We start from the raw sequence: 24688 nt of genomic DNA, 5'->3' as shown, positions 1-24688 counted from the left end.
TTATTCAACAGAATAAACCACATTGGTCCACATAATTATGTATATTCGCGTAAATAAATATATAGTTTTATTATAAATATTTATTTGTTTGTGGTACTTATATTACTGCTCCCATCTCAGACTTTCACTCTCAATTTAATTATGCTATTCACGTTAACCATAAACAATATATCACACTGAGAAAACGAATTTCTGATTCTATTACATTATTGCATTCATACACCTCATAAAACACTTCGCTACAATAAATAAATTTAAAAGTAAAATAAAATATTTTCAACTAACATAAAAGAACATGTGGAAGCCTCACGCGTGATAAGCAGTTACAGCTACGCAAGGTAATAACGGTACGTAAAAGTAATATAACTATTCTATTTTTAGTTCAGTAATTGCACAATAAAATTGTCGTGCGAAAAACAATATTCTATAAAACCCAGCAACACAGCCAAAGAAATAAATCAGTCGCAAGAAAGTAAGACGTTCAAACATGGTTGGGAGACAAGTTGCAAGCTCGTTAAAGTTGAAAGACTTCAGTAAGGATGGTACACGTCTGTCGGTCAACTCTCCATACATGTGCAGCCTAGACTTGAGTTTTACTAGCAAAGGATGCGTCTAATGGTGAATACGCAGGTCTTTTGAAGCCGTGAAAGGCTGTAGTTGGTTACGTCTACGTCCAAATGTCTTTATGATTGGAACCTAGTGACCTAGTAATAAATACTTTCAGAAATGCAAAATTACACAGTGGGCTGCGTCCCACTTTTGTCGCGTTTTTAGACGCGTGAAAGTTCGCGTTTCATTGTTCCTCAAGCGGATCTTTGACGTATTAACGTTTATTTCGTTGTTAGTAAATGTACAGGCTACATACAGACGTATGTGACCATACGTTTCTGGAAACAGGAAAATAACTTCATCATCGTATTCATTAAGCATGTTCTTTGCTATTCCCAGGCTCATAAATATTCATGGTGTGAAACTATCAATATGTAACGTATGTCATTAATATTTTGTATCATTTTCCTCAAACACTGTTGCAACAAAAGACTCTGTGGGAATTGTGCTTTGCTACCTATGATTGCTATGATTACTGTGAACTCTTAATACGTACGTATTGTGAAATTCTGTGAAAATGTCGAGAGTTGCATGGATTTGCAATCTGGAAATGTTAAATCTGAAATCCTCAAGCCATTGTCAAGCAATTTTCTATGTAACGTGACATTGCCAAATGTGTGGAACATAAAAAAATATTTCTATATGCATTTTTTTATAGATCTATAAAATTAATATTTATAGGATAAAAAGAGCCTTTGAAACTGAGATACTTTATTATAATCTATTTCTTGAAATTTCTTGGAAAATAGTGAAATCAAATGTATTTTTTATAAATCTTTTTCCTCCCACTGATTGGCCAGTGTGAAAAGCTTAATTGCAGATTGAGAAATGTTACATGTTACGATGACTCGCAATATGATTTATGTTCGTTGAACTATAATAACTAGGTAGTAGACTAGTAAGTATGTACTCCATACCGTAAAATTGAAAACAAGTGCTTGAGGAAATATGTAATTCGTAGCGAGTCTCTTTTGTTATACAACTGATCCCAATTCACGATTCACAATGTGATGTAACTGAGAATTCAGAGTTCACAGGCATCGTGTGTAAATACCTGAATACTAGACATACTACTTTTCCTTGGATTGTGACTATAATACAAACGAGTTCAGTGGTCTCCGTAGAATGGCCATTATTTTCATTTCCATAAGCAGCTATTCTTCCAATTGTCTACTCTGAGTTTTCTCAACACCCTACTTCAAATTTTACGTAACAAAAGTAGCTACACATCCTCCACTTCATGTGTCAATAATAGTTAACTTATTTATAAAGTATAAACTAGAAATATGATATTTTCCTTCTTTCTAAAACGAATGTCAGACAAATACGATTCTAAGGTGTAATTTTCAGAAGAAAACAGAGATTGTTCTATCTAAAAAGATGGATTGGATATAAACTGTAGTGCATTGACCTGCACTACTTCTCTTGCTTACACAATCTTCGCCTTTCAACGTCTCATCTTCCTATTTTCTTTTACGAAGCTCACAAGAGATTTTAATTTATTTATCCAAAATAGATAGTAAGGTAAATGTCCCAGTAGCTGACCATGTCCCTATACGTGGACACAAACGCTAATTTTATTTCATTTTTGGCTTAAATTCTAATGTATCTAATGAAAAAATGGTATTATACAATAGTACATCCAGTTATTGAATACCATTTAAGTCGGGACGTGTGTGAAAATACCTAAAGAGGTTGACCATTTACTGGGACATTTGGTATCTTAAGCGTCCAGGTACTGGGACATTTACGTCAGAAAAGAACACAAACTGGATTTTAAACGGAGAATTTTCCAAATTCTTAGATATCCCAATTATTTCATATACATATGTATTGCAAAAAAGTTCTTATGCTTTTTATGAATAGCAAGAAATTGTATGAGCTTAGAAGAAAATTATTTACTGAATAAAATATTAACAAAATAAGTAGTTTAATTTACTGAAAGTTATTTTGTTTGAATAATTCGTCTAGAAATAATTTACTTGGTAGTTATAATTCTAAAATTGCGGTTTTATAGTTGTGTTACCTTTCAAACACATTATAATAGTCGATTTTGCCTTAACGACTGCCTCAAGAGTGGATCATAACGATTAAATACAGTTCATTTTAGCAAATAATACATGTTCAACTTTTTCTTCCCAGATCAACGTGTTCACATGTCCTTATACATGTGTTTGTACATGTCTAACAGTTTAAAATAAAATATAACTATAAATCTCAGAGGTACATTTCACACAATTTACGATCATTTCTCTCTTCTCTCTCCTCTTCTTTTAAAAAGAAGAGAAATATTTCTTTTTCTTTAAAAGAAATACCAATTAACATCATCAATCAATTAACTAACAGAAATTTTTGCGAGAATTTCCTACAGAACCAGTTGAAAACCAGTAGGTTTGATGAACTGTTTTTATCGCTAGGTGTGCAGATCCTAACCTCTAAAAATGCCCCACATTTTTGAAAACACCTTCTGTATTTCGAAATCATCGTATACTTAATTCATGGAAAGGAAAGCAAAATATTCATACGGCGCCCGTTATTCGTATGGTCATCGTTGGCGTGAAACGCGATGACCCTGTTGGGAAGCTAGCGTGAAGCTGTCGTCCTAGTAAAAGTGCTCAGATTCGAAACGGTACGTGCTGTATCTGTTCGAGAGCATCCGCAGAGAAAGGGGCCGAGCGACGAGGAAAGAGCACCAGAGAAAAAGAGAAGGGAAAACGAGGAAGGAAAGAAGTGAACCTGTTCTCCGTAAAGGAGGTCAATGGCGCGTTTGAGGTCATTGCCAATCGCGCGTCGAACCTACCCTGTCCCGTGTTCTACGTATGTATCTCGATTGGATAGCGAAGGAAGCTGTCATCCTGCTCCTACAGCAACTCACGTTTCCTCCGCCGTGAGTTGCTTGCTCATCCGACAGACGACGCGACAACGGACGTGACTTTCGACTACGGAACCTTTTCAGCTGAGAAACTTGTCTGACTGTGGGTCAAGATTCTCGAACTCTCATGAATTCGAAACGATGCTTCCAAATTTTCAGATGGTCCAATTCTCGGGCTCTTGATTCCCAAATTTTCATTCCCCTTTAAATCTTTAAATTTCTGTTGTTTCAGACTCTTAAATTCTTGAACTTTACAGCTTTCAGATTTTCATTCTCAAGTTATGAAACTTTCAAGTGCTCTTTTCCAAGTTTTAAATCTTCAGACTTCTTAGGGTGCAAATATATTACTGTCACGTCATGTGAAATCACGTTGCATATTATAGAAAATTTGTTTCATATTATAGCAAAATAGGTCTAAAACAAGGGAAAAACCTCGACTCACATTATGGATTCGCTATAGATATAACGTGAACTCACGTGACACATGTTCTCACCCTAAACTTATACCATAGCACGAAAATTGTATTTTAACTGTATTTTAATAAAATAATATTATGTTTTAATTTTAAACACAATTTAAGTTAATAAATTAGCAATAATATTAACTAAATTGATTAATAATAAATTTGTATTGTTCATGACTATGTTAATCTAGATATAATTTTAATATCCCCAAGTGTTTAAATATTTAATGTATCCTGTATATTTCAAATATTCACTGTTTGACCAGGAATGATATCGAATTTCAGAATGCGTGTCTTTTACGCGAAAATTTAAACGTCAGCGAGCAATCGGCCGAAGCGGCAAAATTGACCATTGGTGATAACAGTTTGTGTAAGACAAATTGCAAGGTCATTGATAAATTTATCACTCACATAACTGTAAAAAGTTTTGTGCGTGATGATTTAAAGGGCCTGTCAAAATTCATTGTTTACGTCAGTTAAAAATTTTCATATTTGTTTCAGAGAATGACAATATTCTTGTTATTAATTATTAGATCCCTAATAATAATTACACGAATAACTGCTAAAAACTGTTAGAAAAGTGTTACTTTCTGCATAACCAGAACATAAAAACGATAATTAAATGAAGACAAATATTTTTCAATAAAAATAACATTTTTTAAGTATTCATTTTTGAAATTGTATAAAATATTAAAAAACAGCATAAAAGAATTTATGGAAAACTTGAATTGGTACAAGTGTATAAATTGCATTATTTTCACTTGAGCTTCATAAAAGATTACTGATTTTGATTTTTCATCAATGAAACTATACTTGAGCACTGAGCAAAACAGTAAATTCGTCGGTACATAACTCATTTCACTCACAGGATCATTCAGTCGAGTCATGAAGTAATCCTGTTCTCTATTGCTAATTTGAATTCTCGTAAATACTCCTACACTGTCGCTGTACGATGCAATCGTTGCGCCATTCCCGCAATTCGCGGGTGCAAGAGCAATTAAAACAATCTAGTGGAGAGTGAATCGTGGCTGTTGGTCACAGATTTGTTTTGTTCTACGTCACTGTCCAGAAGAATGTTAAATACAAAACAGAAGAACAAGCAAGTTAACTTGAATTACGTCCATCGTGTAGCAACAACTTTGATTAATCAAGAAAAATTATTTACATATCTGTAGTAAAGAAATAACACGGAGCACGATTTTTTTCACAACTCGCTAATATTAGTTGAATGCATAATGTTCTATAAAAATATTTCATCCCTATTTTGATCTTCAATGTTACTCCATTTTTAAAAGTAATTTTGAAAATCTTTCACTGTTCTATGAAATAATTTTGAGTAAACTTTCGTTCGATATGAGTAATGGGTAGTTAATGACAAATACGTAGTTATTCTAAGATTAGAATACAATTGTACTGGGTCATAGAGCGACACTTAATGTAAGCTTTAATCATATGGAGCTATTTCACTCGCTACTCATTAGTGAGTTTACTTTCCTCAGGTTATTAAAGTCACCTCATGTGGTAACGAAAAGCGAAGAACAAGAAAACTAATCCTTCAAATATAAAGAAAAAATAAAGCCAAAAAATAAATCATGTGAATACTTGTTTTTAGAAATTAAGCTGTCGCAGAAGCTTTATATTTAAGAATTACTGCATTAGAAGTACGAAACAATTACTGTGTCTTTTGAATTTTTTCGTTATTAATATCGAATAACTAATGATAATATTACTAACATTATAATAATATCACTAATTATAATATTAGTGGTATTTGTGAAATTAGTGTCAAATTATAAAAATAATATCAAAATATATTCTTTTTTAAGAAATCATATAGAAACAATATTTAGAAGTGTGGTAGTCAATTTCAAAATGAAACAGTAACACTACCTAAACCTGTAGCAGATGCTCTCATAAATTTTAGAAAATTTCGAAGATGAAAGCAAGAAACAATGAATAAATCTCTAAAATATTGGGAAATAGTATTATTTGCATTGGCAATATTAACAATTTTGTAACAAACTATGCAATATATGGGAGACACATTTGTGAAATTCATGGTATACAAAAGTATAATATTCTATGTGTAAATTGTGCATTATGTTACATGTACAAATTGTATTTACTGTATATTTTTACTTCTTTTAGTATTTTATTATACATAGATTAATGATTCAACAAATTTACAGTGCTCTTTTTACAGATTATGTCACATGACGAACGTTATCGCTACAGTATTGCAGTGATACTTTATTTTCATCATAAAAGTGGCTTAACCTGCTTTAGAGCATGAATTCTTCATTAAGTTTCACCAAAGATACAAGGATGTTCTAGCGTTTGTGGAATTTTGTTTCCAAAGTGACAAAGACATTATCAAATGTTCAAATACATGATTTTGACATTTAGTTTCAATAGATATTCATTTGCAATAAATTTCTTTGTTACTATCATCGTCAGTTTATCAAGTATCATGTTATCGTCAGTTTGTCACAAGTATATATACGCTGCAATGTAAGACAATAAATTTGCAAAAACGGATAGAAAGAATAATAGAATCGACCACTAACGCAAACCGAAGCTTTATAATAAAGGTACAGTATGGTGTCATTTATTCCTGTCTATAACACAACATTGTTCTGTGACGTCACAGAATGTCATATTCTTCACAGATGCACAGAGTTTTGTTTAACTTGCGCTATTTCGCAAGTAGGTCAATTGAAATAGTAAAAGTCTCTTGAGAGTCACTAATTCCTGAATGAATTAAGAGCAGAACCTTCTTCGAATTCGATGTGTGAACTCCACATAAATATACGAAATTATTTGGCTATGGCGATCAATTTCTGTTTCCTTAATTCCCGCATACGATTAGGCAAGTCTTTCAATCGAATGAACTCCAAAGTATTCTGACGTGTGATACGCGGTCAACAAATTAATTATATGCTGTTGGTCAACTTCCTAACTCTCAGCCTTTTGTCTCTATCTCTTATTATCGGCTTTTTTTCACTTTACAGTATTGGATAGAGTGATTTTATAATAGTTAAAAAGCGAAGCCTTCAGCAAATAACGCGCGGTTATTTAGTAAATTATTTTATCTCCATTTATCGAACTATAAGCAAGCTATTTAATTTACGGATTATTATTCAATCTGTGGTTATCTTGACAATAGTCTGATAAATGTTTCTCACTTGCTATGTGGAAGGTATTTGATTAAATTCAGCTATTTCTATTAGAAGCAAGTACCTTATAGATCATAATGGCAGAAGAAAAATATACTCATCGTGGATGTGTTACTGTATATCCTGTTAAATTTTCGATCAACTTTCAAAACAGTACAAAATGAAAATCCTATTAACAACAGAGAAGATACATTCTGTTCCATGAAAATAGTATGATCCAAAATAAATAAAAATTGCCATTCTTATTGTAAACCCGAGGTATAATTTTGCACTTTCAAAATTGATTTTAATGTTACCTCCAATACCATGGAAATAATCATATGATTTTGTTAATAACATCTGCCTGTCATATTTTCTTTCGCTCTGCTTATCGACACGAACTGATGTGCGATCACGGAACTCGCAGCGCGATAAGCGATTGGAATCCTGCGGTGTAACACGTTGCTCGAATCAACGAAGTAACAAAGTGTAATACGAAGCCACTGTCTTGGTCTACTTTCAGACTGCTACATAGCGGTCATCTTTTCCTGAATGAAAATTTATTCCAGTACATTCCTTTTTAGATATAAGACGACTTTTATTCTTAAAACGAATAATTTTATAGTCGATATTGTGCATTTATAATCATTTTTCATATTAAACTATTAAATGTGAAAAAAATAAATATATACAAATTAAAATAGTAAATTGTTAACCCTTGAATGCAGAATTTTTTTAGAAATAGTGAAACATTTTGAATTACCGATTTATGTGCTAAACAATAGAAATAATGCTAATTCAGAAACACTGATATACTGTCAAGTGGCAACGCTATGAATTGAGAGTTAAATTAAAGCGTATATGCTCTTCACAATTACAATAAATAATTCGTTAAGAGGAAATGAGAGAATAAAATTTTATTTAAATAGATTGTATTTTCATTTCGTGAGCTCAAGAAAAAGGACTAAAAAGGTAGCGAATATTAAATCCATGTCAATCGAGTAATTTAAACTACACCAAGAAGCATTTTACTTTGGAATAAATTCTGTAATTGGAATATTTAGAGAACAGAAATGAAGCAAAGTGCAATAGAAGATAAACAGAAACAGAAATCAAACCGTTTAAAGAATCAATCAACCACAGCTTTAACTTAAAACTCTATATCCAACAATTTGACTGTTAGAACTACAAAACGTCTCTTTCCTGACTTCTCCAATCACTCGTCACAAACTTTCATCTCCTTTTGAGGGAAAAAGACATTGAGACTTCAGGCTGAGCCTCAACCAAGCAGTCAAACAACACAACTTGTCACACTGAATCTAACATATCACGGATCTTAACGTATCAAGCACACCGATCCCTCAGACCTTTCGTTGCCCCCTGGATCGTCTTCGAGCCACTAGTCTCTTACCCAAACGAAGGCAGAAACACGAAGGAAATGGGTAATTCATAAAATCTACCGATAATAAAACGAATTCGATTCTACCTGCAGTACGAATCAACCAACCGCCCCAACGATCGATTTCAGCCTCGAAGTGCCCGCGAAATGGCAAAACGCGCAAGTGATTCCGAAAACTTACTGGCGTGGATGCTCGGAGGCGGTAAGGGGATCCTCTTTTCACGAATCACGAAGTGGTAGTCAGTGGTTGCTGCAAAGGCACCGGTGTCGCGCACCTTCCCTGTAATCCGACCCGATGGCGAGTTCACTACGAAATACCGAGATGCAAGAGCGTATGTCCCACTTATCAACTGCGCGCCGCCCCATGAAACCGCGTCGGCACGAAATCCCCCACACACGGCCGCCGTGTCACCTGGCTGCCCTAAAAAAAGCCCCCACAAAAACGTGGATTCCAAAGCCAGACGCGTTGGTGTGCGCGAACAGTTAATAGGATGTTATAGATAAATTATGAAACAGAACGATACCGATTATTGCTTTTTTCAAGCGTTTCGAAAGGTGCTCGTCGATATGATTGGGCGACGAGCGGGGGGGATGAGATCTAGATGATCGTCGATAAAGAAGCGATTTAGGTGTTGTTTTAAATAGGGGGTAATAAAAGCGAAATGAGTTTCTGGTTTAGATGGGAAACGAAGTTTTTTATGTTTGTAATTTGAATATTTTTGTTTGAGGATCTGTAAGGTAAACTGAAGTATATTGAGATGGCGAGGAAAGTTAGTAGTGTTTGTAAGGTAGTTGATTCAGTAGTCGATTACATGGCAAGAGATGTTGACTTGTTTAATGAAAAAATATGGTTAAATTGAAGAAAAATGAAGGACTTTTTTTTAGTAGTTATTTTACATCGTTTAATGAGTTTTCGAATCACTATACCTAAAGCTGTTGATTCGATACTCGATCGGTACCCAGTAGTTGATCACTTCAATAAATTATGATTTTAAAGTACTTATTTATTTATTTTGTTATTTAAAAAAATTGTATAATATAATGAGATATCTAAATTTATTGTGTGATCAATTTGATAAAGTTTAAGGAATGCTATCTCATTATTTATTGAAGTGATCGATTATTGGGTACTGATAAATTAACCGACTTATATTTTAGATCTTTACGCAATCAAACTATCGATTTAAAATGTTCTGTTTGATAATCTTAATTATAAGGCTCAACCTTCTGTTTAATGTTATTAAAATAATCATACTCTACATGGGAATACACTAAAGAGCAAATAAAAATAGAATACGTAAATACAAAACTGTATCGTTTTCAATGTCGTTAAAATAAAATTTTTACTTTAAATTGTTTTCAAAAAATTGAGCTTTAATAAAATTTGTTGGTGAGAACTTTTTTCTAGAGATGTCTTATTATATATGTATTAGTTTATAATTTTGAATAGACATCAACAATAAAAATGAAAATATTTGATATATAAATAATATATAAAATATTAGCTTAGAGTATTTGTTATTTGAAATTTTAATTAAGAAATATTTTCTGATTTCTTAATATATTCTATCATAATGATAACTGACTAGCATTTGAGAGGGAGCATAGAACTCGCAGGTAGCATAAAGAAGCTTAAACAGACTTTCGTTTTCAAACTTTCAATAACTGAAAATCAAAGCATTACAAATCTTCGAAGTAATCAATTCCAAAATAAATTGATTGTAAATAACTTATTTCTTCGATCCGTTAATTGCAGTTATATTAACGACTGTATGGGTTATTAAAGTCACGAACAAACTAATAAATTTAGAATCCATTATACAATTTCATACACTTAGATATAACAATAACTATATTTAGGTAAACAAAATAAACTTCAGATTGATATTTTATTCCATTTTAAAGCAGACTGAAGGCTTAAGCAGCTAAATCTGCTTCCAATTCTTTTTCAGATTATGCATAAAAGATACGTCTTAGTCTTGTGTCGTTCTGTTCCTTTCTTTTAACCGAAGGTTTCTGAGTCTTTCAAGCAAGAAACGCGGAACTCCAGAGAATCCTTCAAAGAGGCGACAAGTAATACAAATTCGTCCCGCTGGGATTTAAATAAAGAAAATCTTTGGAGACGTTTAAGGCAACCACTCGTACAAAATTTCGTGTTATTACCATGGTCAATTTACATGTCTATTTAAGCTGGCTGTAAAATAAGTACAATCACTACTCGGTTGGCTGAAAAACAATCGCCATTCAGCGCGTTCAACAGCAGCGTGGTATGAAATCAATCAGAGGACAATGAACAAACAGACCGTTAAACAAATTTCGCACTGTGTCAGCTAATAAAAATGTATTCAACTTCCCTTTTTCTCAAGCGCGGGTTCCTAAAAAAGTTTCATTTGCAACTTGGTATGGTTTTTCTCAACTATCTTATTGCAGTGCATCTTTTTAAAGATTTTGTTACTAAACGATGAATATAAAATTGTTATGATACTATGTAAATTATAGTGATTATTTTTAATACTATTTAGATTTATTCAGAAGATTTAAATTTTAATATATTGGTTGCAATACGAAACTAGGATATTCAATTAATCAATTGATCGTTATAAACTACAAAAATTCACATTCAGAATTAATTTTAGAATTAAGTAAAGATAAACAAACAATGTATACTTCCCAATTTATGTAATTATAGTAAGATAAGATACAGATAGACTTAAGTAGAAATACGCTAACAATGTAAACTCATACAAATCACAGTGGTCGCTAATAACCTATGATGTTGATGCGACCTAAAATAAATAAATGATAAAAAAAGAAATATTTAGCTATAATTGACTAACTTCATTGCAATTGACAAACAAATTTTTGCACAAATCTCCTTTTGCGTTAGCCATTACGAGAAAACTGTACAGTTTTATTGAAATTAATATATTTGCTTCATAACATTTCAATTTTGGTAACATTCTTCAATATAGTTTTCTTGTTTCAGACATAAAAAGTAGCTAAGAAGCAGTTTTTTTTTATTCTGCCATACGTCACAGTATTAAAATGCATCAACTTCTATTAATAATTTCTCGATAACTATATAGTAAACTGTTTTCATACTTTGCGCAAGGGTTTCTTGTAATCCAACTTAGATGTCCTCAAAATTTGAACGACATCTTAGACTCTTAGACATCTTTAGACATCTTTAGACAATCTTTAGACATCTTAGCCTTTAGCTAAGAAATACCAACTGTTGTAAAAGAAACAACATCAACGTCAAAATTCGTTGAATTTATTTTACGATGTGCACAAATCACAAATTGTAATTGGAGGTTGTAAACTTTTTAGTAGGGCCCTCTACTAATTCAGTCTGTGTTTCTTCCTCCACCACGGCCCGATTTTGGAATTGCCTATGACCTGATTTGCTCTGTTGCGTGAATCTTCAAACACGTAAATGTCTACCGAGACAAAACGCCATTTCTTTTGGATGAAGAATGCTGAGTATTGAGGACAAGTATATTTCGAAGAGCATTATGCATACATTTTCTTTTAGCAAAACGGGAGACATCTGGGATAAAATATGGTTCAACGTGTATGCAGTCCATTGCCATAATTTACACTTAGTAATGCATGAAGTTTTCATGTAAATTTTATCTAGAATTTTCTTTCGTCGTAGGAAGTAGATACCACAAAACAGAGTTTCTGATTTTGATTGCATAAAGAAGACAGCTACAACTTTTTCGATGAATAAATTCATTAATAGTGCTTACTGGTGTATACCAAAACATACAAGGTGGAAATTATAAAGTGCTACAGACGAATATCTCTAAAAATATTAATTATAGGCAAAAATGTTTCAGATGAAAATTGTTCAACACCGAGGGGAATATCATATGGTGGAACTTTTATTTTTCCCAGTGGACGCGCAAAGGTGAAGTGAAGGTCACGATCATTTTTTCAAATAGAACCATACTTTTATTTTTTATTAGTATTGTAGCTTATTTTAAGAAAATTATCCACAGAAAATCATTCAAGATCAACCTTGCAGGGAAATGTCGAAAAGGTGATTGAAATAAATGTATTGATTAACTTAATTGCGTTTTATTTGTACTTTAGTAAGTGTTCAAAATGATTACCTTGCACTTCAATGTACTTGTTAATGCTTTGTTCAATTTACTTCCGAAAAAGAGTTTGATTTTCGCTTTACAAGTTTATTGTGTATTCATTTCATTCACACGTTTCGTGCCTTCGAATTTTCACACTAAACAGTAACATGGGTTCAATATCAGCACTATTAACGACAACATCAAAGTCATTATTAATTAAATGAAAACAAACGTACTTATGTATTATTGTATAATACAAATGAAACGCAATTACGTTAAATTATCAATACATTTATTTCAATCACCTTTTCGGCATTTCCCTGCAAGTTTGACCTGGAATGACCTTTTGTACATAGTATTCAAATTCATCTTAAAATAAGCTATAATACAATACAATACAAAAAATGGTGAAATAACGTGGTATCATAAATATTTTTTCTTATATATTCATCTGTAACCCTTTATAATTTCCATCCTGAAGATATTTACGCAACTAGTTAAGAAAATTGAATACATGAGCAATAGAAGTGGACAATTAACCTGTATGTCTAATTACCCATTACTGCACGGAAATTTAAAATTAAACTGATAAACTTTTTAATCATTATATACAGGGTGACACAAGCGAAAATGTGGTGTTCTGGAGAGGGTGAGTCACATCATTGGGACAGATTATATCTCAAATTTGGTAACAGATAGAAAAAAACTGTGGAAACAGGGAAAGGGAAAAGTTGAATGATATGACAGTATTCATTTTTCTACAGTATCTATTTTTTGATATCAGTATCGATAAGCATAAAACAAAATTCAGAAGAGTGAAATTTATGTACTGTCTTTTACGAAATCACTGTCAGTGTTTCTAATTTGATAAACAACTTAATTTAATATACAAAATGTACTGTTATATATGTGGCTGTAAGGTAAAATGACTTAAGTCACATGTTTTTATTTTCGAGATATTGACGTCTTGAAAGTTTTCAATTTCAATTACTGACTTAGGGACTTGTGCCTTCTTGAACCCTTATTTTTAACGCCACGTTCAGTTTAGCCAAGTTACATTTGAATTGTTACATTTGCATAACAAGTTGTCATGCAAAAATAATAATAATAATGCTGATTATTTGGTTATGTATTTTCCAAACGAGACATGCACTTTGGACGGCTTCTTTGACGTTCACACGTTTGTCGATCTGCTTAAAATTTGCCCTGTATAGTATAGTATACACATGGTATACATAAAATAATGTGTATTTCGAAGCAAAGAAAAGTTGAAAAGACGTCAGTTTCACTCGAAGCTTGAAAGGACATTTGAAGTCAAATAATATAACACGTTCACATTGGTTAAATGTGCCTAGACGAAATAGAGACTTGAAGGGACGTTTCAAGTGAAGTAAAATAACAGGTTCACATTTGCCAAGTTGCTTCAAATCACTTACATTCAAGCTGCTTGAATTCCAGTAACTTGACTAATCTGAACAAGGCTTAGGTGAAGAAATTTTTCAACTACTTTTTCTCCTTTCTGAAAATATATATTCTATACTCTAGATCTCAAGTAATGCCTTAACTCGAATTTTTAAAAATGTAACATAGGTTGTTTTGCCTTATAGCCACCGATAATAATGCAAGCGAAACGTGAAAGATTCATGAGGCCTTGCAATAGCGAACTGTTCCATTGTAATAAAGAAGAGCGTTTGGTTCCCAAGAAGATTAAGCAATTGTCGTGATTGAAAAGTAATAAATCTGTGCCAGATCTGGTTTCATCACTTCCTGGATATAGCAACATTTTCGAAACATCAAACGTGGGATCCAAGTACAACTCGTTCAATTGTTAATGAAAGGATCTTGACTTGGCTAATATGTTCATATATAACCATGCATTTGCATCTTCATTTGCATTTGAAATGGTGACATGTGTCATACAGTGAGGATGAACAGAAAACTTGCAAATTCATTATTCGTTTACAACAAAAATTAACGCCTCTGAGATATTGTACAGGTACTTGACTTGTAACTTGTTCTTAATATTTATTTGATTTCGAGAGAAAAGTCATCACACATTTTGTTGAAAATTCTGTATATATTACTTATTATTTTACCCAGAGTTTTTCAAAACTTAATTAGTTTCCCTGAGAAACCGATTACCTGAACTATCTACATACAGACAGCAAGAATTAATAGTTTTGCTACGTAAAACCTTAATAGCCCTCTAAAATGTCATTACCCACAGTTTATTCGAAATTTTATTAACATTATTTGGACCTTTAATGTCAATAAATTGGAAAAAGGTACTTAGTATCAGAAAATATATTTAATGCTTAATGTTGCTGCACTGTTTGTACATATTTATGCTCCCTTTTTCAATCCTATTTATTTTTATTTAATACAAATGTTTTATTTAAACCAAATTTTTAAAACGCCCGAAGTAAACGCCGATAGAAATAATATCAGACATATAAGAGAAGTATATTATATTATTTTTAAAATACAACTCTTGATAGAATACAAATGATTTATTTTTAATGCGTAAATATTTGACTTAAATGTATGAAACTACGAAATTTTAGTGCGTAATGATTCATAGTGCAACTCATTTATTCAGTAGAATTTATTCAATTTTCAATAAAAGTAGATACTTATTGAGTGCAATTTTCTTAAGTATATGTTTGGCTTAATGTAAAATACTTCACCTCCTTTTCAGGAACTACTGAGCCCAAAAGAATTTCCCTAACAAATCAGTATATAAATTTTAGTATTGGTTTCTATAAACCTTATACTGCTTGAGTCTTCAAATTCTCAGAATTAAAATTATTGTACATATTTTTTTAAATCAAATTATCCAAATGTCTTCTTACGCATAGAGTCATAGACGTCAATTCTTATATCGATTTTAATATTCGTCACTCCCTTTTCTTGTCAAATTAGTCAACTTACAGAATTACACCTGCACAAAAACAATACCTACGTAGTGAACTACATAACACACACAGGATGTTAGTTACAGAAAATAAAATACTATAAAGAATTTCTAAAGAAAAGCAGAAGATCAAATGAACAAGATAAAAACAGTAAAATAACAAAACGTAGAAGTATGATATGCAATGAAGACATCATGGAAAGAAAATAGCAGAACGAAGACGTTTCAAAAATTGATACGAAGTAAAATATTAGAAAGTGTAACAGGAAATGAAGGAAATAAAACTAGGGAGCTCGAGACTAGATAAATGTCATTCGAATCATTTAAATCAACCAGCTGTACTTCGAAGTGGCACGAAGACGCAGCATCGCGTTTCTAATTCTCCCGTGGCATTTCAACCCGCGCCTGTACAATTGGCGGACAAATCGTTATCGTGGTTTCTCCGAAATAGGTCTCAAACGTCCTGGATACGAAAAGAAAACATTTGCCATACATAAACTTCCAGTGCATCAATCAATATTGAGTTTTAGCAAGACACCATACACTTCTCAAGGCTGCACTTTCCGCTAGAGATACCCTGGTTCGAGTGCCTCGAATATTCGCAACTTCTAGCAATAAGATTTTCATAATTCGACATGTACATGTGAACGTCTCAATGTTTTCTTTTCTGTTCGGTAAACGTCGATTTCTTGGAAGTAATGAACTTATTATAGTTGAAGCAAAGGACTGGAAGTAATGTTACCGATTCTGATTCTTAGAAGTGATTTTGAATGGTTGGATTTGTTCTGAGGGACCGAAAGAGGTAAAATTAAGCAATTTTCTTTGTAAAAAGTGTGGGTGAATAATGAAGAAACTTTAAAACACACTTTTTTGTTAGATTCCCTTGAATTATCGTGCTATATATATTAACAGAAAAGTACTTGCTGTGTTACTATCCTTTATAATGTTTTATTTAAAAGAATTGGTGATGCTTTCACTGTTTGATGTTACAAAATGTTTTTCGTGGATATTGGTATTCGTTAATTACATTTTAATTTTCTAATAATAGTTATTTGATTTTTAATGTCTTTTATTTTAATCGTAGGTAAGAAAGATCAAAATGACTCTTAAATTTATAAAAATATACTTAAATTATGCGACTTTTACGAAATATTTTAACACTAGTATATGAATAGAATATTTGAGATATTTAATACCAATTTAATTCACGTTGGTTACAACATTCGAGTGGTATCCAAATACAAATGTGAAATACGTATCTTCAAATATCAATTTAGATTAATCTAATTCTAACCCTCAGATGATTCACAAAACCCAATATCGAAAATTCGATATTTGTTTATTATAAGCCTATAACGCAAGGAACAAACTTACAAAATATCAAAGAACAAGAATCTCTTCCTAAAATCAGTTTATGGATTAGTGACCTACTTTTCTCTTATAAAACTCAAAGAAATGAAGAGTGAAGAATTAATTCCCAGAAGCGAGGGAAACATCAACGACTTTCAGACAAAACTAAAATTACAATTATTCATCAAAGCCATATTTACAGTCACATACTTAAAAACGAATCAATTCATTTTTTCACACAACAATCATTAAACTTGTATAAACGGATTCGTTCCAATAGGAAAAGACACGTGACGAATTAATTGACCTTCCTACTGAACAAATTGAAGCTCTTATGAGTAAAGTATCTAAAAATATCCCGATAATAACATTCAGGTGATAGTAAATTTTATTGGAATGAAATATGTATATATATACGAACTCAAAATACAGAAGTCAAAATGTCATGTCCCATAATTGTCACTCGAAATTGGCTATAAAAAACATTTTATGGTCCCAATGATCAGAAGACAATACGATGCGTAAAAGATTTATCGTGGATTCCCCAATGTTATTGCTCCGAATTTTATAGCAAAGATAACCCGAAACATCGTTTTGAATAAACTTTCTCCCACGTCCAAATCATTAAACCTGTTTGATCCAACGACACGTGAGAGCAGTGATGGGATCAAATTCAGTATATACTCACAAAACCAAACCATATCCAATACAAAAACTTTACTTCACAGGGTTTGATTACTACTAATAAAAGATGATGTTTCATTGGTACTTATTGTATTACTGACATTCTAACGATAAGCTGTTTTACTTAAACTAATGTTAAATCTTGTGGAATTAAATAGAATAAAACTTAGCCTACAATTAAAACTGTAACTTATGTAATACAAAAAGCAGCGTTTAATTTTTTGTTTCATTAATTTCTGCAGGAGCATGGAAAGCCTTAAGATGATTAGAAGAGTGAAGACTATGATTTTTTTCCTAGGAAAAGAGAAAACTAAGCTTCAAAGGAAAGGCTATAAGTGTAATGTAAGGTGATCAGTATTTTTTTAAATGAAACCTTATATTTTTTCGATATTCTTGTAGAGGATAAAAAAACAAATTTAACGACCACATTAACCATGAATTTTCATCATATTAACTTTGATGAATTTTTACCATATTGACTGAAATTTAAAGTCTCTTTAGGATTCATAACAGACGAGAAACTGCAAACTAGCCATCTCCTTCACCTACCCTCACCCTATTAGATTTTTCCACGCTGAACCACATTTTCGACTTTACTCCACAGATAAAATACAAAAGGTACCTATTTATTTCAAGCCCTGCTTTAAAGTACCACATTCATTTATCAAGGCACTTAGAAGTGCCTAGCCTAGCCTAGACTAGCTCTGTCTATACTCGAAGATATCGCTTCTGGTTTTCGATCCTACTTGCAGTATGCTCGATCCCATCGCTACGTGGGAGCAATGGAAGTGGTCGCGAGATCAGAAGGGGCGCCGAAGGAATGGAAAACGGAACATGCTCGACGCCAGACCGAATCTCGAAGGTGAGGTTCCGTTTAGAGGCGAAACGAGCTAGACTTTCAACGGCCGCAGGCGATTAAAGCCTGTCAAACGGTACCTAGCTCTTCCACGCCTCTCCTCATAACTCTCATCTGCGGAAGAACTGGCTGGAGATGAGATCGAAAATTGAGCCGCGGATGCGTACTACTTTAGAAAGTGGGCACAGGTTTCTGTCACGAATGTTTTCGTGTAATTCCACGCTCGGGTCGGCGATTGGACCATTCCACTGACTCAGATGCCAGCCTTTTCGGCAAATTTAGCGATCATCACAGAGCAATGATCTCTCTTCCACGGATGGTACTGTTTGCGTGGTTATGTACATATTTAGCGGCAAGAAAGGTGGTCCCTTTTTTTAAATGCTTCGTGAGGAGAAGTACTTGCTTCTAAGCTTGAGTAGGTACAGTTAGTTCAACAAATTTACGTTGTGATGTGTAATTATAGCAGCACTATAACTTTTAAGAGTTCTAGTGTTCTGGAGAGTAATGTAAATGCTCTGGAGAGGTTGCTACTACGTTGAACAAGAAAATAAGTTTATGGAATTACAAAATGGATTTTCATAAGGTAACTACACAACCAATGTGGTATCGATGTTGTTGAAAATTGTATGATAGGTAAAGTCTTTTTTCTTTAAATTTTTCTTTAATTAAATACAATTGATACTGAACCTATTAATGTTTCTTCTTTTTACTAAGAAAAATTGCAATGCACAAGCTGGTCAAGTGACTTCTAGGCTTAAATACCAAAGTCGAGTCAAATTTACTTAGTTTAAATATTAAAATTAAGCAGTATTATTTAAAATTTGAAGTTATGACAGGAGAATGAAAATTCCTTCCCGTTTCTTTATATGCAGAGTACTCGACAACAGGGTCAGCATTTTCAAACGATGATTGAATATCTCGAAAGCTTCGTTTCAGAGTTATTAATGATTGAGAAAACACTTGAGACTCATGGGAAATATGTCTGACTTGGTACTTACTCTACTGACTTCGCTGTGCCTCAGCTGACTAGTGCACTTCGGTAGTAGAATAAGTCCTAATTGTAAGTCAGACATATATCTGACATACTTAGACGTTTTCTTAACATTTAATAACTCGGAAACGAAGCTTCAAATACATTTCCATCATCCTTGATTTTCGTCTCATTTTAATGTGTAGAATCGCTCCTTAAAATTATTGACTACTAGTGTAAGAATTAGAGTTGTTACCAATGTGTATTCCTGTTTTATATTAGCACGTACTATTTAACGAATAATGATGTTAAACTATGTTATGGTTAGCATTAATTTTGCAATACTTTTTGAAATTTTTGTTATTATAATGTACAGACTGAGTCTATTATAGAATGGAGCTTAAATGATATAAAGATCTTTATACATGTATTAATATAACTGATCTAGCTTCACCTTTCAGTAGCATTTCTTTGTATTTTCATTCGGCATATCAGACGTCATATCCTAACACAAATACTTCACTCTGGAATGGTAGAACATGGTACATAATATATCAGAAACTTTCTCAAGGAAAGTCTACTTCTTTAGAAAATGGACAAAGCTCATCTGTAATTCAGGTTAATATCTATATAACTACTCAAAGCTATGAAAATGATAGGTGTTCAAAAAAATAGATTTTCTTCTTTACACATGTATGCTACTCGTGTATGATATTTAGTAGATGTAAATACAACAGAATGAGTACCTAAGATTTATTTGCTACGTTATTTTCTCTAATCTATCACAACCTCAGTAAAATTCGTTTAGCTTTTATTTTTTAAAATCCGTGTGAAAGATCTATTACGTAGATTCTATCAGGACCTACATACGCGTATACTATTTGACCGCTACTTTGATTGATTTTGACATTTACGTTATTCTCCTCATATCAGCTATAGAATACTGCTTCAAAATAAACTATTACATTGAGATGATTAATGATAATAACTTTCTCAGGAATTAGATATGAAGATACAAATTTAAACCTGCGCTAACACATATGTACGTACTTTTCGAACATGTCTTGAGTAATTATGGCTCAAAAAAATTATTTTATATATAAAAACGTAATTTGACCATTCTCAAGATGCTCTACTTAAATTTAAGTATGATTATCGTCAGTGGCCCGAAGATCCACACCTTTCTCAAGCTGAAACTTATCAAGCTAACGGAAGTATATCCCCTTCACTCTCTACCTTCAAGAGAACACGTTAAAACAAATTAGCCCTTCGTTCTACAGAATATCATTAAAGAAAGATATTGGAAACCAGCCCTGCTGTGTCTTGTGATTGGAAGGTGCTTGTTCTTGAGGTTCTCGTTAAAAATAGACTATGGATTTTGTGCAATTTCATATTTTAATAAAATAAAAATTTGATTCGTCTTTTAAATACTATAATTTGCACACTATTTTTCATATTTTCTATATTTTTTAATATAATATGCATTCTGTAAGTTTTTATGGATTTCAGATTTCCATGAATGCATAAAAATCTGCAATTTAGTTATAAAATATAATTTCGCAACGTGAGACCTATATCGATTAATTTAGCCTTTAATTAAGTATTGTAGAATCACAGCGTTTATAATATTCCACTTTTAATATTTATTGTGTAAAATATCAGTAAATTATTTATAGATAATAATAAACTGAAAAGCTGTGGACTTTCTATTTATTATTAGCACTCATTTTTGATAATGGGATGATAGTAATTCTACCACATTATATTATCCGTAACACTGGTATCATACACTTTTACTGTTGTACTATTTTTTAATACTTTACGCGCCCTTTATCGATTTCAATTTTACAACTAAAGGACTATTAAAATGTACTTCATTCTTTTCGACATTGACGTCAACAGTTTATAAGCATTAACGTTTAAACAGTTAGCGATAACTCACGCAACATTCAACGCGTTAAACAGAAGACACATTTGGGACATACCTACTAAACATCAGGTACTGCATATTTAAGTAATTTTCAGAACTATTTGAGATTAATTTACACGTCAAAATTTGATTTAAAATACACTAAATACTGTAAATAAAAAGACAGGTGGGGCACAAAGCAGAGAAAGAAGTCTACTGAAAGAAATAAAAAGTTGAAGCTTCAGATAAACAGAGGAAGAGAGATGTAGAGAGCGTTGCCTAGCATTAGGCGTATATCTACTCGATATTTCTCATATATTCTAGAGGCATGCACTATTCCTTTTACGCTCAATTTTACTATTAGTGGTACCCATCATAATGTTGCTTTATTACAAACATTATCCAAAATCGATAATTGTGTTCCCTACAAACTCGCTAAACCAATGCATATTAAACACTGACGTTTTAAGTTGCATGTACAATCGATCCTTGGTGATTCGCTTATACACCCAATTCAATATCAGTTTCTCGAATTCATCGTAACAAGCTCAAAGAAAGATCCGCTTCGACTCAGTTTCCTCTAACAATTTCTTAAACTAACGCCTGATTTCCTTCATTGCTATAGTAACGACAGCGCAGCGGCGTCATAAAACATCACGTGTCTACCGCACACTGCGTCAAAACAGCCTGCTCGTTTATCATCACTCGCGTAATCCATTTCTGCTTGAAACACAAGCGAACCATGCCAGGCAGGATTCATGTGTCCAACAATTTCTCGAAATCTAATTTAAATACCCAGCGGTTATGGGTGAAGCTTGAATATGACATTACTCATGGGTACCCCTAATCCACTGGTGTACTATTTAAATTCGACGAAAGAATATCTCGCGTAGATCTTCGTGGATCACCAACCCGAGATTCGAGTGACGAGTGTCGGGGGCGACTGGGAAGAATTTCAAAGGAAAATCAGGGTTAGTCACCCCACTAGACTGAGTCACCCCTCAGCTGGACTGCGGTTTCCTGCACGAGCAGCTTCTTTTTTTACGGCGCACCCACGGTTTTCCGCGTGGCCTTTGACGGATCTATGCCAATGCATGCGCGCCACTACTGTAAAATGAAATATTTCCGTCCACGAAAAATATTTAGCGAATCGCAAAGACACTGTGCGTACTCGGTCCGCTGGCCAGTTCGATTGATCCCTGGCGCCACTGCCGCCATTCTCGGACGTGACCAGAACTAGCAGCAACTGTATATGCACACTGGTCTATAGATAAGAGCTCCTCGATTGATAGAAAACTGTACACGAGCATAGCACTGTATGCGACCACACCTTGCATATTATTTATAAGTACTGACGAAGTTTAGGAAAGACTTATCTGATAGGATTTTTTTCAAATGGTCTGCAATACCGACTCCGCAAGGAACGATTGGATTTATTGTGCCCTCTGTGCTTGCAAACGGTGGCTTTGGAAGTCATATTCAACTCAACCACTAAAGTCGATGGAGTTAGTAAATTTATAACTTTTTAAGCTAGGAGAAAAATTTGATGCAGATTGGTCCTGTAACTGAAATCTTGTAGTTATGTTATAATTATGAATAGAATCTAAGTTCCATTCATGTCTTGAACTTATTGTTAGGTTCCAAAGTGGGCAACTGCTAAGTATCTTTAGGAATATTCAAGAAAATTGGAATATTGTTATTAGAGTTCGAAATGGGGTAGAATTATAGTGTCTCTCAGAGATATCTGTGGTTGTCCAATTAAAGCCATAATCAACATCTAGGATATAGAATTTACATTTTCAGAAAGAAGAAAAGGTACGAAAAGAATTTTTACACATTAAAAATAAGGGTTTAAGAAGACACAAGTCCATGAGATAATATTGGAGCTAAAAATTTGAAATATCAATATCTCGAAAACAAAATCATGTGACTTAGGTGGTTTTGCATTACAACCACAGATATAGTTTTCACTGGACTACATTAAGCCCGTCAAATAAATAAATAAATATAGTGACTGTAGAAACAACAGGAGTTCAAGTTCTTCACGCCTCTGACAATAAGTATTTTGGTGGCTGGTGAGACATTTGAGAATGGCTTAGGAACTATACTAGTTCCTTGGAACCCACAGTAACGCTGTTCAAACGAGGGCTTGGGACCTTGTGGTGGCTTAGTAAATGTGGCCAAATAAGATACAGCCTTGAGCCAAGTAGCAAAGAATACATTTAGGACTTGCACCCACAAGAGCATTGCACAGAACGCCTTTTTAGTAGGTCTCACCTAAGTTATTATACTTCCGAGAGACGATATAAATTCAAAATTTGGGCAAACCTTATCAATGGTCATGAATGACCTATTGTTAAGCTGTTCACTAGCCAGGGCAGTCTAGAGGAGACCAAGGAGACTCTCCAGAACCTTCCAAAGATTCAGAAGCGAATAACAAATTCATCATCCTTCGGATGATGTCCTTGACCTGAAAAACGGAAACTAGTCACTGAATTGCGAATAATTGTGAAAAATTGATATTTCCCATAAAATAATCATAACAGCAATTTGTGCTAGATGTATTATTAAAGCAAAACAATCGTGCGCAGTGACTCGTGAAAATTATTAGCATTCATAATGGTTAGGTAATAAGAGGAAGAAATAAAGAAATTTGCAAATGTAATTTTAAAATAATGTCTCCGTTCGAGAAAAAAATTGCAAATTTCTTTTTCATAAATCCATATGCTATCATTCCGGAAATGATCTTATCTCGAAGGTACTATTCATTCATCACTGACCATCTGTTCTTACCGCACACGTGTGCCTGGTCTACTTTTATAATCAGAATGATGAATGTACAATATGCGAATTTTTAATAATAATTTATATTGTTTGTTTCATAATCTTTCGACTTCGAACTTCGAACGAACAATTACAAACATTTCAACAGTATTCAAAAGTGTTTATTGGAAATTTTATTTAGTGCTTGACACCTGCAAAAGTTAATATTGAATTAATATTAAGACTAAAATTACTGCTTTGTACTTTTCCTAATTTTAATAAGTCCTTATTAAACGGAACTAAAAAATAATTCAACTTGAAGAAGATTAAGATATTCTTGTAAAATATTTGATTTAATTTGCTGTATTAACCATAAGTAATCATGTTATGGTTAATAATGCTGATGATACTATCAGTTATATATGGAAAAACTGTAAAATTAGAAGAGAAAAAGTTTACTTTGAATTAATGCTGTCAAATCAAATGCATGTATGACGTGACAGATTCAAGTGAACAGAGCGTCAAGGAGCAAGGTTGTGTCTCATGCAACGATAGGATACGATTACAATTAATGCTTACGTCACTACTCGCGCTCATGATGATCAGACTGTCTGATCTCAGATGTTTTACATCCAAATTTTTCATCCTTAATAAT

General features: G+C 32.9%; 1 protein-coding gene across 3 annotated transcripts in view; it reads right to left on the bottom strand.

Annotated features, from left to right (window-relative positions):
• Nucleotides 1–24688, bottom strand: part of LOC143182433 (acyl-CoA Delta-9 desaturase-like) — a 39286-nt gene that overhangs the window by 11504 nt on the left and 3094 nt on the right. Inside the window, exon 1 of one of the 3 annotated variants that reach the window (XM_076383409.1) lies at nucleotides 22183–22422. The exons of 1 other annotated variant lie outside the window; for it this stretch is intronic. The gene's annotated coding sequence lies outside the window, so the exon portion shown is untranslated. Of the gene's footprint in view, nucleotides 1–8680; nucleotides 8781–22182; nucleotides 22423–24688 lie in introns of those variants that run through there. One more of the 3 variants, XM_076383408.1, reaches the window with a different exon arrangement.

Source organism: Calliopsis andreniformis, chromosome 8, assembly GCF_051401765.1.
Source record: "Calliopsis andreniformis isolate RMS-2024a chromosome 8, iyCalAndr_principal, whole genome shotgun sequence".
In the NCBI taxonomy this organism is placed as follows: domain Eukaryota; kingdom Metazoa; phylum Arthropoda; class Insecta; order Hymenoptera; family Andrenidae; genus Calliopsis; species Calliopsis andreniformis.
Note: the sequence above shows the minus strand (reverse complement) of the source record. Positions and strands in the feature narration are given on the sequence as shown.